This window comes from Adiantum capillus-veneris, chromosome 27 (assembly GCF_014529385.1).
Source record: "Adiantum capillus-veneris isolate H3 chromosome 27, ASM1452938v2, whole genome shotgun sequence".
Lineage (NCBI taxonomy): Eukaryota > Viridiplantae > Streptophyta > Polypodiopsida > Polypodiales > Pteridaceae > Adiantum > Adiantum capillus-veneris.
This window is the reverse complement of record NC_140957.1, coordinates 93,680,294-93,692,024: the sequence shown is the minus strand read 5'-3', so window position 1 is coordinate 93,692,024 and position 11,731 is coordinate 93,680,294. Positions and strand designations below refer to the sequence as shown.

Genomic DNA, 11,731 nt, shown 5'->3' with positions numbered 1-11,731 from the left:
CCAAACCTCTCTCATGGTATCATGTAGCCTCGCCCCCAATTACATAGTCATAGCATCAAACAGTTGAAAGGAATGCTCAAGCTTCCACCTTCTTGGCGACCATTTTCTGATTTTGCAGAGATATAAGAGCTTCTATATTGAAGTCCAAACACCATTTTGATAAGGGGAAACCCTAATTCACTCCCTCACAAGCTCAGATACAAGATTGCGAAGAGGCGGGATTGCAGCACACATAGATTGGGCAATCATGGAAGCTATTACATAGTAGAGAAAATTGCTGGATTTTTTTGTAAAAAGCCCCCTTGTCTCTCTTCCCCACAGCATTTTCAGCTGATGTGTCAATTTTTGGGCCATTTTGCCACTTTGGACCAAAACTAAGTCATTTTCAGCTCATTTTTTACCCAAAAAATGCCATTTTTGATGCGAAAAATCCCAAACGGAGTTTAAAAAATCCCTGAATTTGTGGGATCACTCGCATAAGCATAAAAATCATAGATAAACATCATTTTCCATCAATATACCATTTTGGGTCACTTTCCATGCAATTCTGCAACAGGGCCTGCTAGCTACTATTTTTGCCGGCATCAATCTTTATAGGCGAGATGAGTGCGCCACCATTTATATACATTGTAAAACCAAATTAAGCATCTTATCAAGTGGAAAATCATGCAAATGCGCCAGATCCAGGGCCACGACTCCTCGGATAGGTATGTACATGATAATGACCGCAGTAGACGCTTCAACATATATCACAATATGTACATGATTGCTTTTATTTGCATACATCAAGAAGTGTCAAGAGTGAGGTGACTGTTTTATTTCACACTATGTACGTTCCACGGCACGACACCGCGTCAATCGATGTGGACTCTTTTTGAGAATTTTCAAAGGACTGTGGACTCTTTCAAAGTTTTCAGGGCAAGCTACAAAAGAGGAGACCCTTATCATGAGGACTTCATGGCCAAGGAGGGCGGGGGAGGTGATGAAGATCATGAGGTAATGTTAACATGACCAATAATCACCACTTCCATTCAACACCTTCGCAATCACCTCTTATGGATACAATATCTTTACTTCCATGGAACGGATTCACAATCATCTCTTATGCACCACCTTCACAATCCCCTCAGCCCCATCTTTTGGCAAGAACAAAAATGAAGTCCTCTCTCTCTCTCTCTCTCTCTCTCTCTCTCTGTCTCTCTCTCTCTCTCTCTCTCTCTCTCTCTCACACACACACACACACACACACACACACACACACACACACAAACTCTTTGAAAGAGCACGCCAATTCATCTTCCACACCTTTTCACTCACAATTGAGGAATACCTTCTCAAGAACTAGGACTTCCTGGTCTCTACATACTTGGGCAGCTACTGGAAAGAGTTCTGCCGAGTCTTGCGTTAAAAGTGACCCTGATCATGTGTCAATGCCCTTGTTCAAGAATCCCTACACCTCCGTCTTCTTCTAGTTTTAGCAGTGCAAGATGATGGGCTAAGGCAAGACATGAGGCAAGTGATAGATTTAATGAAGAATCTCAGCCTAAACATGCTGGGTAATGTGGGAAATAATCGAGGTTGGGGGAGGTTTGCAAATCAGCCAGGAGGTGAAGAAAGACCTAGGAATGGTGTTGGACAAAGCAATGGTAGGTTCTGGAGGCAGACGCCCACATGTTATAATTGCGGAGAGTTGGGACACATCAGACCACAATGTGATAGGCCACCAAGGATGGGGGGAGACATGTATCCATTGCCAAGACAGGTGCTAACTAGGTCAAATGATTATGGCATTGAAATTAAGGGAGAAGAAGGAACCAGTGGATTAACCCAGGAGGAAAAGGGAAAGACAAAAGTGATAAGTGTGGTCACATTGGAGAAGGCAGCAAAGCTGGAGGATACATTGGTGATGCCTATTGAGAAGAGGAACACAGAGGACAAAGAAGGAAGAAGTGCCCGAGGTCCTAGTAATTCTTGCCATGAAGGTGAGGATGTCAAGGACAAGAGGAAAAGGAGGGCTCGTCGCAAGTTTCATGTTTCATATTTTCCACTAGGGGATGGGCAATCAAGCTATAACTTGAAGGAGTATTTGACAAGCAAGAAGGCAGATATTACTTTTGGGCAGCTTATAGAGATGGTGCATAAGCTAAAGAGACAATGGAAGAGGATGGTTAACCCAATGGAGAAAGAGCTAGAGAGAGGTTCAGTAAAGGTGTTGGCCATGGACGAGCTACCATACATTTGTCCAATAGTAGATGTGTGACACAAAAGAAAAAAGTTGGGACAAGGTTATGTGGATGGTGGAGCCCAAATATGTGTTATAACAGACTCATGTGTTGAAAAGATGGGTCTTACAGTGACTGGGGTGTCAGGCTTTCGGATCACATTGGCAAACCATCAGAAAGTAAAATTTTTGGGTGTTGTAAAGAGCTTAGAAGTGGAGGCATATGATGCAAAGGCAATGGTTGATTTCCATGTGATGCCAGCGGGGTTGGGAGCATATCCTATTATACTGGGCAAACCATGGCTACGTGCAATGGGAGCTGTTCAAGATTGGATACGTGGTACGATTAGCCTCTACGGAAAGACAGGTGCCAAGAAGCTATATAATATGGACACAAGGAAAGTATTGGAGGAGCTTTATGAAGATGAGGATGAGTCTAGTGATGAAGACTATTCCACAGTGTCTGACGAGGACAATGATAGTACCACCAGCAGTGATGAGGATGTTGATGTTCATTTCTTCCGATGGACAAAGAAACCCATGAGTCTGGTTTAGTTGCATTTGCAAATGAGGTCGAAGATGAAAGTGAAGGGCCTCATGAAGTGATTGAAGGGCTGATGCAAACCAAGGTTGAATTATCAAAGAATTAAGAATTGATGACACAAATGATGGATGCAGCAGGGTGACGCACTGCGAGGCCACTTTTTGGCATGTTCGGGGTCCGTTTGAGGTCAACTAAAAGGCCAAAGGTGCCCAAGTAATAAAGCTAAGTGTGGGAACTGAAAAACCGGAGAGAAGACCAGAAAAAATATGGAGAGAAGAGGAACAACAGCCGCAAGTGAGTTTTTGCTATTTTTGGAGCTGTTTTGGCCATAAACTGCTCATCCGAGGTCGGATTTGAGCACTTTGACATTGTAGACTGGGGTTTTGGGCCGTTCCGGACATGATGGCACTGTCCATTTTGCCAAATTATTCACTATTTTTTTTGCTATTTTGGCTGTGTAATTTTCTCCTATAAGCGAAGCCTCTATTCCAATGTGTGATTATATCTGGCATATTTTACCCATATTGTGTGAGCTATTTGTCCCATTGGTATTGGCCCAAGATTGATCGTATCTAAACATCAGAAATTCTTCTCTTTTGAGCTGAGTTTTCTGGGGGTGTGTGTGTCTCTCTCTCTCTCTCTCTCTCTGGAGTGGGCAAATGGGTAGTCTCTCTCCTCTCACTCCATCGGTGTGTTCCCTGTCTCGGCCAGGTGGGTTGTGTAAGCCGAGTGGTGCCCCATAGTGTGTGTGTGTGTGTATGTGTGTGTATGTGTGTGTGTGTGTGTGTGTGTGTGTGTGTGTGTGTGTGTGTGTGTGTGTGTATCATCCCAAGAGTGTGTGTCGGGTGATTATAGAGACGTTCTGTGTGTTTCCATCCCGCTCACAACGGCATAAGAATGTAGCTTATAAACATCGGCATGACTTGTAGTTGAAGGAAGATGGCTCTTATCATTTGAGAAGGCACACCTCACAAAAATAAAGGGAAAGGATAAGATTTTTCCAAAGCTCAGTATGAGATATTATGGGCCTTTTCATATTCAATAGAAGATAAATGATGTATCCTTCAGAATGAAGTTGCCAGACACTTCAAAGATTCACAATGTTTTTCACGTTGGAAAGGGGGAAATGGAAAAACCACCAGTACATAAACTCGATGCCTCTATATCGCTCAGTGATCTCAACACCCCTATTCTCTAGCAAACACACATCCAGATACACAATCTACAAACAACTATTGTCCAAGCCCGAGCCCAATCATTCCTAGTTGCATACACTCGACCACAAAGCACGCACTCTGTTATCTTGACTTGGGAGCATAACACCATTTAATCACATATAAGCAACCCTGATGCCCTCAGACACCTCAGGATCATTGGTCGAACAAACTCGAGCTTTCCTACTAACTTGTATCCTCAAAGCAAGTACCGCAATCATATATAGAACACATACAATCGACACACCCGCATAGTCATGAGAACAGAAGAGAACATGGTATAACATTTGCACCAAGAGGAGGAGTACGGAAACTATGAAAATCCAACCAGATGAGTCTCCTCAAAAGCGAGAAACCACCCTTCTTTTATAGGATCCGATGAACCCGTCTCACGCCATCCTCGAGTCAGCCATGCCTTCAACATATGCTTTTATGCCTTCGTCTCTCCCCAACATCTCCTCTTTGATTCAATAAGCTGCAGCCCTCGCGGCTTCTTTCTTGGCATGCCAGCTATGGGCGCCCTTCAATCCCTGGGAAAAATTGCCCCCTTCTCGTGCTCTTTACCAAAGATCGCTCCTCCTTGCCTTGTTCAATTGCGCCACCCCGTGGCCTTCCAACCTTGGTAAACTCCGCCTCCTACAGTCCCTCGACCTCTGTAGCGGCTCTGCAACCCTTTCATGGCCCTCAACGCTGTCAAACATGCACATTCCAGTCTTCCTTTGCACTTGTCAGCCAATAGACACGCCACCCTTCTTGCTCTTTATAGCATGGAGCTTCGTCACTCTGTATCCATAAGTCTTTCTGCCAATCGTAAGAATACTTTCGATACCTCAAAGCACCAGTACCATAAACTGCTACCATGCCATCCGCTATAGAACCCTCCATATCGTCATCTTTATCACATGAGCATTGAAACCTGCATAGTACACCCTGGAAAGCATAACTATCAATAGCATAGCATAAAGTAGCCAAACTCTGCCATTTGCATCCACTTGTTACATAGCCAAGCAAAACTGATCCCTTTGCCAACCTGTATCCAAACCCTCTGTAAACGGCTCCAAAATCATCTTTTATCTTCAAGAGCATGACCTGCTAGAGCAACAACCTGTTCTTCAAACACCCGATCACCTGCAAGGTTGGCACCTTCCTCTTTGCATGGATCCTCTCGCTCATAGGCTGCACGTATATGAGCATCCATAGAGTCATCTGTTGGAGCTAACTCTCCACGGCCACACATTAACTCTGGAACTTCAAAGCACACATCGACATGCTCACCAAGGTAAGGTTGCCCCACCCCCTGCATAGACAAATCAACTGGATCTACCATAGCTTCTGCTTCTAGCTCCTGCAAGTCGTCCTCGAAAACCTCCTCTTCAACCAAACTAGATGCACAATCCAACCATACCTCTTCCTCCAATAGGGACTCAGCATCACAAGACATTTCCACACCTGCACTATGCTTTCTTCGATCTTCAGCTAGCTGGCTGGAAACTCGCATACATCTTTCTCAGCTTCATCTACATGAAAGACATCATAAGTTTCATACCTAGAAGACAGCGATTCTCTCTCCCACATGCTATATGTGTCCAAACTGCTGCTAGAGCTATGGGAACTATCGAACTCCTCTTTTGAGCTTGCTAATTCTTGGACCACTTCTACCTTCTCCGTTGTTGGTTTTGGAATCAACACTTTGTCTTTGAAATCCTTTATCACCTTGTTCTCTTGAGCAAGCAAACTGGGTGGCACCCTGAACATACCTCTCTGCACCTTTTGAGCCCTGGCTGGCACTTCTTCTACCTCTTCTAGCCTGGCATCAGCTTCATGTGCTTTGATCAAATGCATATCAACAAAAAAAGGAGCTTTTACCTCTTGATGCTCATTAATCTGCTTGGGCTTAGATCCACTTGCTATCGTAACTGCCGACTGTAGCAAACCTGCCTCCATCTTCTTCTTCATCTTTCGACTCTTTGCTATGGCAATTCTGACAGCTTCATCTAAGTGCTTGGATCTTCATAATTGACTCTCTCATGAACATAGGGATGCAAGCATGATAGAAATCTTTCGAGCTTCAAATATCCCGCATTGGTTGTTTGGGTAGTAGTCGCCAAATCCCCCCAATAAGCTTCAAATTTATCAACAAAAGCATCAAAATTGGCACTTACGTCCTGCTGCAAACCTTTAATCTTTGCATCTGCTTCCGAAGCCGACACCACCTTTCGATACCTTTGTAAGAATTGCTCTCGAAACCCGATCCAAGTCTGCTTGTGCACATCTTCTAAGCCATCGAACCAAACTTTTGCTTTACCTCGCAGCACCAAAGGTAGAGTTTGGAGCTTCGCTTCATCACCTGGCATCCGCAATACTCTCAGCATGAACAGCTCAAAATCGGCAAGCCAATCATCTGCATCCTCATATCCTTTGAACACTGGCCCAAACTCCTGCTTCATCTTGACTAAAGAACACCTTGTTAGGAAGCAATCAGTGGATCCTGAGTGGGGGCACCACAAGATGGAAAGGGGGAAATGGAAAACCACCAGCACATAAACTCGATGCCTCTATATCGCTCAGTGATCTCAACACCCCTATCCCCTAGCAAACACACAACACAACCTGCAAACAACTATTGTCCAAGCCCGAGCCCAATCATTCCTAGTTGCATACACTCGACCACAAAGCACGCACTCTGTTATCTTGACTTGGGAGCATAACACCATTTAATCACATATAAGCAACCCCCGATGCCCTCAGACACCTCCAGATCATTGGTTGAACAAACTCGAGCTTTCCTACTAACTTGTATCCTCAAAGCAAGTACCGCAATTATATATAGAACACACACAATCGACACACCCGCATAGTTATGAGAACAGAAGAGAACATGGTATAACATTTGCACCAAGAGTAGGAGTAGGAAAATCAGACCAGATGAGTCTCTTCAAAAGCGAGAAACCACCCTTCTTTTATAGTATCCGATGAACCCGTCTCACGCCATCCTCGAGTCAGCCATGCCTTCAACATACGCTTTTATGCCTTCGCCTCTCCCCAACACCTCCTCTTTGATTCGATAAGCTGCAGCCGTCGCGGCTTCTTTCTTGGCATGCCAACTATGGGCGCCCTTAATCCCTGGGAAAAATTGCCCCCTTCTCGTGCTCCTTACCAAAGACGGCTCCTCCTTGCCTTGTTCAATTGCGCCACCCCGTGGCCTTCCAACCTTGGTAAACTCCGCCTCCTGCAGCCCCTCGACCTCTGTAGCGGCTCTGCAACCCTTTCATGGCCCTCAACGCTGTCCCCTTCAACTCCCCGTTTCTTTCCACACAAAGTGGATGGTCGTACAACTATTTTTTCAAATCTACTACCATTCTTTTGAAGAGAAGCATTTATCTAGCTTTTCTCTTGAAGGGAAAAACCCCCTTGCAAGGGTATTTTAGCCATTTAATTTCAGAGCTACCTGGTATAATATGAAACAATCTTTACAAATGTCGGAGCTACTATTGTGTCTTTTAGATAAATCCAAATGGTATCTTCTCTCTGGGAAAGTTGACCCTTTCTTAGCAATCACAAATGGATATTTACATACTAATACAAAAATCCTACATCAATCAACATAGCTCAATATTAGTGGTTCGACCGCATTGACAACCATAATTATTGATGGTGCGAGTGTGTATGTTGCCAATGTGGGCGATTTCAGGGATGTTACTTATTGTGTTGGAGCTGCAACACCAAACTATAGATCATGATCCAATATTAGACTGAAATAGTGCTCAAAACAAGGGTAAGTTCTACCAAGAAAGCTCCATTTTGAAATAACAATGTTTTGTTGCATTTAAGGAGTAGTAACAATGCCAAGAGCTATCATTCATAAAAGTATCACGGGACAAGCCTAGCCAAATGGTTTCGTCTAATGTGCAAAAGATTCACAAAAATTGCCTATGTGAGAGATTTGGTAATTGATTGTGGGATTTCTCTACCCACTTCATTCAAGCTTGTTCATCTTTTACTTTTGATTGTATTTTCATTATATCATGTTATTCAGAAAGATGTGACGTTGTGAAAAATCTAGCTGGGGGTTCAAATTGCTGGAACAAAGGCTCACGTGAGGGTGTGTTGTAGAGATAGTGTAAATGTTAGAGTTTGGGCATCTTATTGGTATTCGTTCAATCGGTCTCCTAGTATCTCCCAAGGACCAGTGTTAGAGAATGAGGGCTATTTTGTGGTCATGCTCAACTAGTGTGAGGTAGCTTTCTCATGTTTGGATGTGTTTGGATGTGTTTAGCCATTCTTAGCTCTGGGTTCTGGATTTGTTCCATGGCCATGTAGGCTCCTAATGCCCTAGATATCCAATAAACTTTGATGCTCACATGACTATTTCTCATGCCCCCTTATTTTTTGCCCCCACATCCCTTTTTATTGCAATTTATATCCAATCGTGGGAGTTGAGGGATGGGTGAGGCATGTTGGATCTAGCCCTTTATAGGTGAGCAAGGGAGGATCCCTTAGGCATCACATTTCACCCCAAAGGGGTGGGGTGGGGGGGGGAGGGAGAGGGGGGGGGGGGGGGGGGCAACCTCCCTTGGGTTTCCCAAGAGGCTTGCAATCAGAGGTCATTAGGCAACATGCCCTAGAGTTTTTGCTTGGCATGGGCAGCTTGTAGAGGGGGCAACCTTAGCATTTTTGAGGCACCCAGATCTTTGTTTTTGGCATGACTAGCTGGCAGCCATAGTCAAAGAGCCAACAACAATAGGTCTTCATGTTAGATACCCGGAGGATCTTCCACCTTTGCTACATTTTTTCTCCATGCACTTGGTGCAGCAATCCTAGATTTGATTATCCTCATTGCACATCTTTCTTTTTCAAGAGGAGGTCTAGATTTCCCTCATGCATGCTCAGTGGTTTATTAGTTATTTTCCACTGGCCTCATGTGTTGGAGTAGTGATAGTATTAATATCAATTACAGTTGTGTGTGTATCACCAGTCTATCCATTGGTGCATGTTAGTTTTATGCTAGGCCACCCTTGGTCACTTATATGAGGAGCTTTTTTTCAGCATGGAGAGCCTTTCACTGATCTCTCTCTCTCTCTCTCTCTCTCTCTCTCTCTCTCTCTCTCTCTCTCTCTCTCTCTCTCTCTCTCTCTCTCTCTCTCTCAAATGTCATGTCTCTTTCTACCTTAGTCATTTTTCTCCTCCACAGGTACCTTGTTTGTGTGTGTTGCATTGCAGGTTTGTTAGATTGAGGTGGAGGTTTCCGAGCTAGTTCTTATCTTAATTGCATTTTTTGATGCCACTACAAACCAGGATATGTATGCATCGTGTTGTCCATGTGTGAGTACACATGCCTAAGAGCTCAACTTTCAAAGCCTCGATTGTGTAGAAAACTGCGTGAGAGAACTTGAGCAGGAAAAGGCATGGTGAGGCTCGCGCTTGTGGACAGTCTGAATTTGGACTTACGCTCTGGGGCGCATTGGTGTAGTCTGACCTAAGAGCTAGAAAAGGCACGACAAGCTTGTGGATGCCATGGTTGGGGGGTTATGGGGGATGGTTAGCCTGAGCAAAGGAGTCCACTGTTGGTAGTGCCGGTAAGCAAGAGCGATGTCCTAGCAAGGTAATCTTGTATTGTCTACCAAGTGTGGCATTCTTTGGAACAATGATGAGCTATGTTTGGTTCAATGTGCATGAGGGGTAGCTTGAGACCTTGTGGAAGATGTTGCAAACTAGGCCACATTATGTGAAGTAAGAGGAGAGGAAGATGTGCAAGGGGCTATGTCCGATCCTCAGGCGAGCGGTGGGGTACAAGCAAATCAAGAGGATGGTGATGGAACCCTTTGATACTTCCTTTGATACGGTCTCAACTCTCTCCCTTGAGCATCTTTGGCTCTCAATTCCACCTCTACAAGCCTCATCTTCTTTTGTAAAGTCAGTGTTTGCTTAGTGGAGGTAGGTATATATGGCTGAATATTTTGTATTCTCTTTCACCATGGTGGATTTTTGAAGCTCATCTTGGACCTTTGATGATGTGTAGCCCTAGATGTTAGCTTGTGCTTGGCAAGTAAGTCGTCTCTCAACCCTCTTCCTTCCCTACGAGAATCATTTTCTCTTGAAAACTTTACTTTGAGAGCATGTATGTATGGCTGATTGTTTTGTGTGCTCTTTTGCCTTCGTGCTTACATTAATAGTTGCAGTAACTTAGATTATACATGTATAGTCCATGTAGTGGATTTTCTATAGCTCATGGATAATCCAAACCACTTGTATGTCTACTTTCATAATGGGCCAATAGAAGTAGGTCTCTACTCCCAAAAGAGTAGTTTGAATCCCTCTATGCCCTAAATAAGGAGGAGCATGGGATCCTTTATCTCGACATGAACTGGGAATGTGAGGTGAGGAGCATAGTCATAAGTATAAGAGGAAGAGAAGGACTGAAGGTGGGAGGAGGACAAGGAGTTGAGTTGTTGGATGAAGAAGGGGGGATATAAGGTGTGACTACATGCTGGCTTGAACAAAAATAAAAGAATAAAAATAAAAATAATCAGTTAAGTGTGCTAGTTGGGTGGAGAGCGAACTTGATATCTATAGCCATCCTGAGAATTGCATGCAAGGGGCGGCTATAATGTATAGCAGTAAGCTTGCATGGCTACATCGAGAAGACAACACACACACACACACACACACACACACACACACACACACACACAGATTCTATGTGGCGTCACACGAGGGAGAGAGATAGAGAGTCCGGTCATGGGTGGTGGCTATGAGGTAGAGTTGAGAAGAAGAATATTTTTTTAATGTCGAGAGAGAGACAACATGTGTATGTGTGTGTGTGTGTGTGTGTGTGTGTGTGTGTGTGTGTGTGTGTGTGTGTGTGTGTGTGTGTGAGAGAGAGAGAGAGAGAGAGAGAAAGAAAACATGTGTATGTGTATGTGTATGTGTATGTGTGTGTGTGTGAGAGAGAGAGAGACAGAGAGAGAGAGAGAGAGAGAGAAAGAAAAAGAAAAAGGACTATCAGCATAAAGTGGTAAGGCTTAAAGTGGGTGTCGTTGGGGGTGGAAGAGTAAGTAACACGAGCCACTTGGTTAGGGTGGGCGGCTCTGGTCGCATCCACTTGCATGGTGGTTGGAATCGTTATCGAATGGGGGATTCCACATTGCTATCATTGGAGATGGTCATTGTTCATTGAGCAAAGGGTGCCATAGGACGTTGTGAGTGCTCCTCTACACCTCGCCCAGCCATACTACCGTTGGCTCACATGCTCCTGGGGGTTTGTGGACGATGAGTCCTAAGGAAATGCATGGAACATGGTGTTTGCCACCACAGTTAGGCAGAGGTGCTGAAGATTCTGCTACAATCAGTAAATGGCTCTTAGCAAACTATGCCAACGCTAATCAATGTTCCACTAATGATTTTTTTGGTTTCTCAACTTCCCTCTCGATTGAGGGCTCTTGGTTTCCTACATCTCCAACAACTTCACCTTATTCTTGAGGATCTATTAGGTCTCCCCAATCTCAAAAAAAAAAAAAATCTTTCAAAACATATTGATAGCCATTTTTAGGCTCTCTGTAATTGCCATAGTGAGCCACCTAACCCAAGAAAAATCACCTTAACACTACCTTTTCACTCTACATAGGCGTGTGTGTGTGTTAGGGATTTTTTTCTCATATTTTATCTAAAATCCTTTTCTAACTTATTATTAGCTAGGAGAGCCAAAAAAAGAAGTGGATCTATATTATGGCCTATTTATGTATATTATCTATT

At 44.0% G+C, this 11,731-nt stretch overlaps 1 pseudogene; it reads right to left on the bottom strand.

The window, feature by feature from the left end:
* Positions 1-5,454: 5,454 nt before the first annotated feature.
* On the bottom strand, positions 5,455-7,275 carry LOC147422414 (uncharacterized; annotated as a pseudogene).
* Between the last annotated feature and the right edge of the window lie 4,456 nt (positions 7,276-11,731).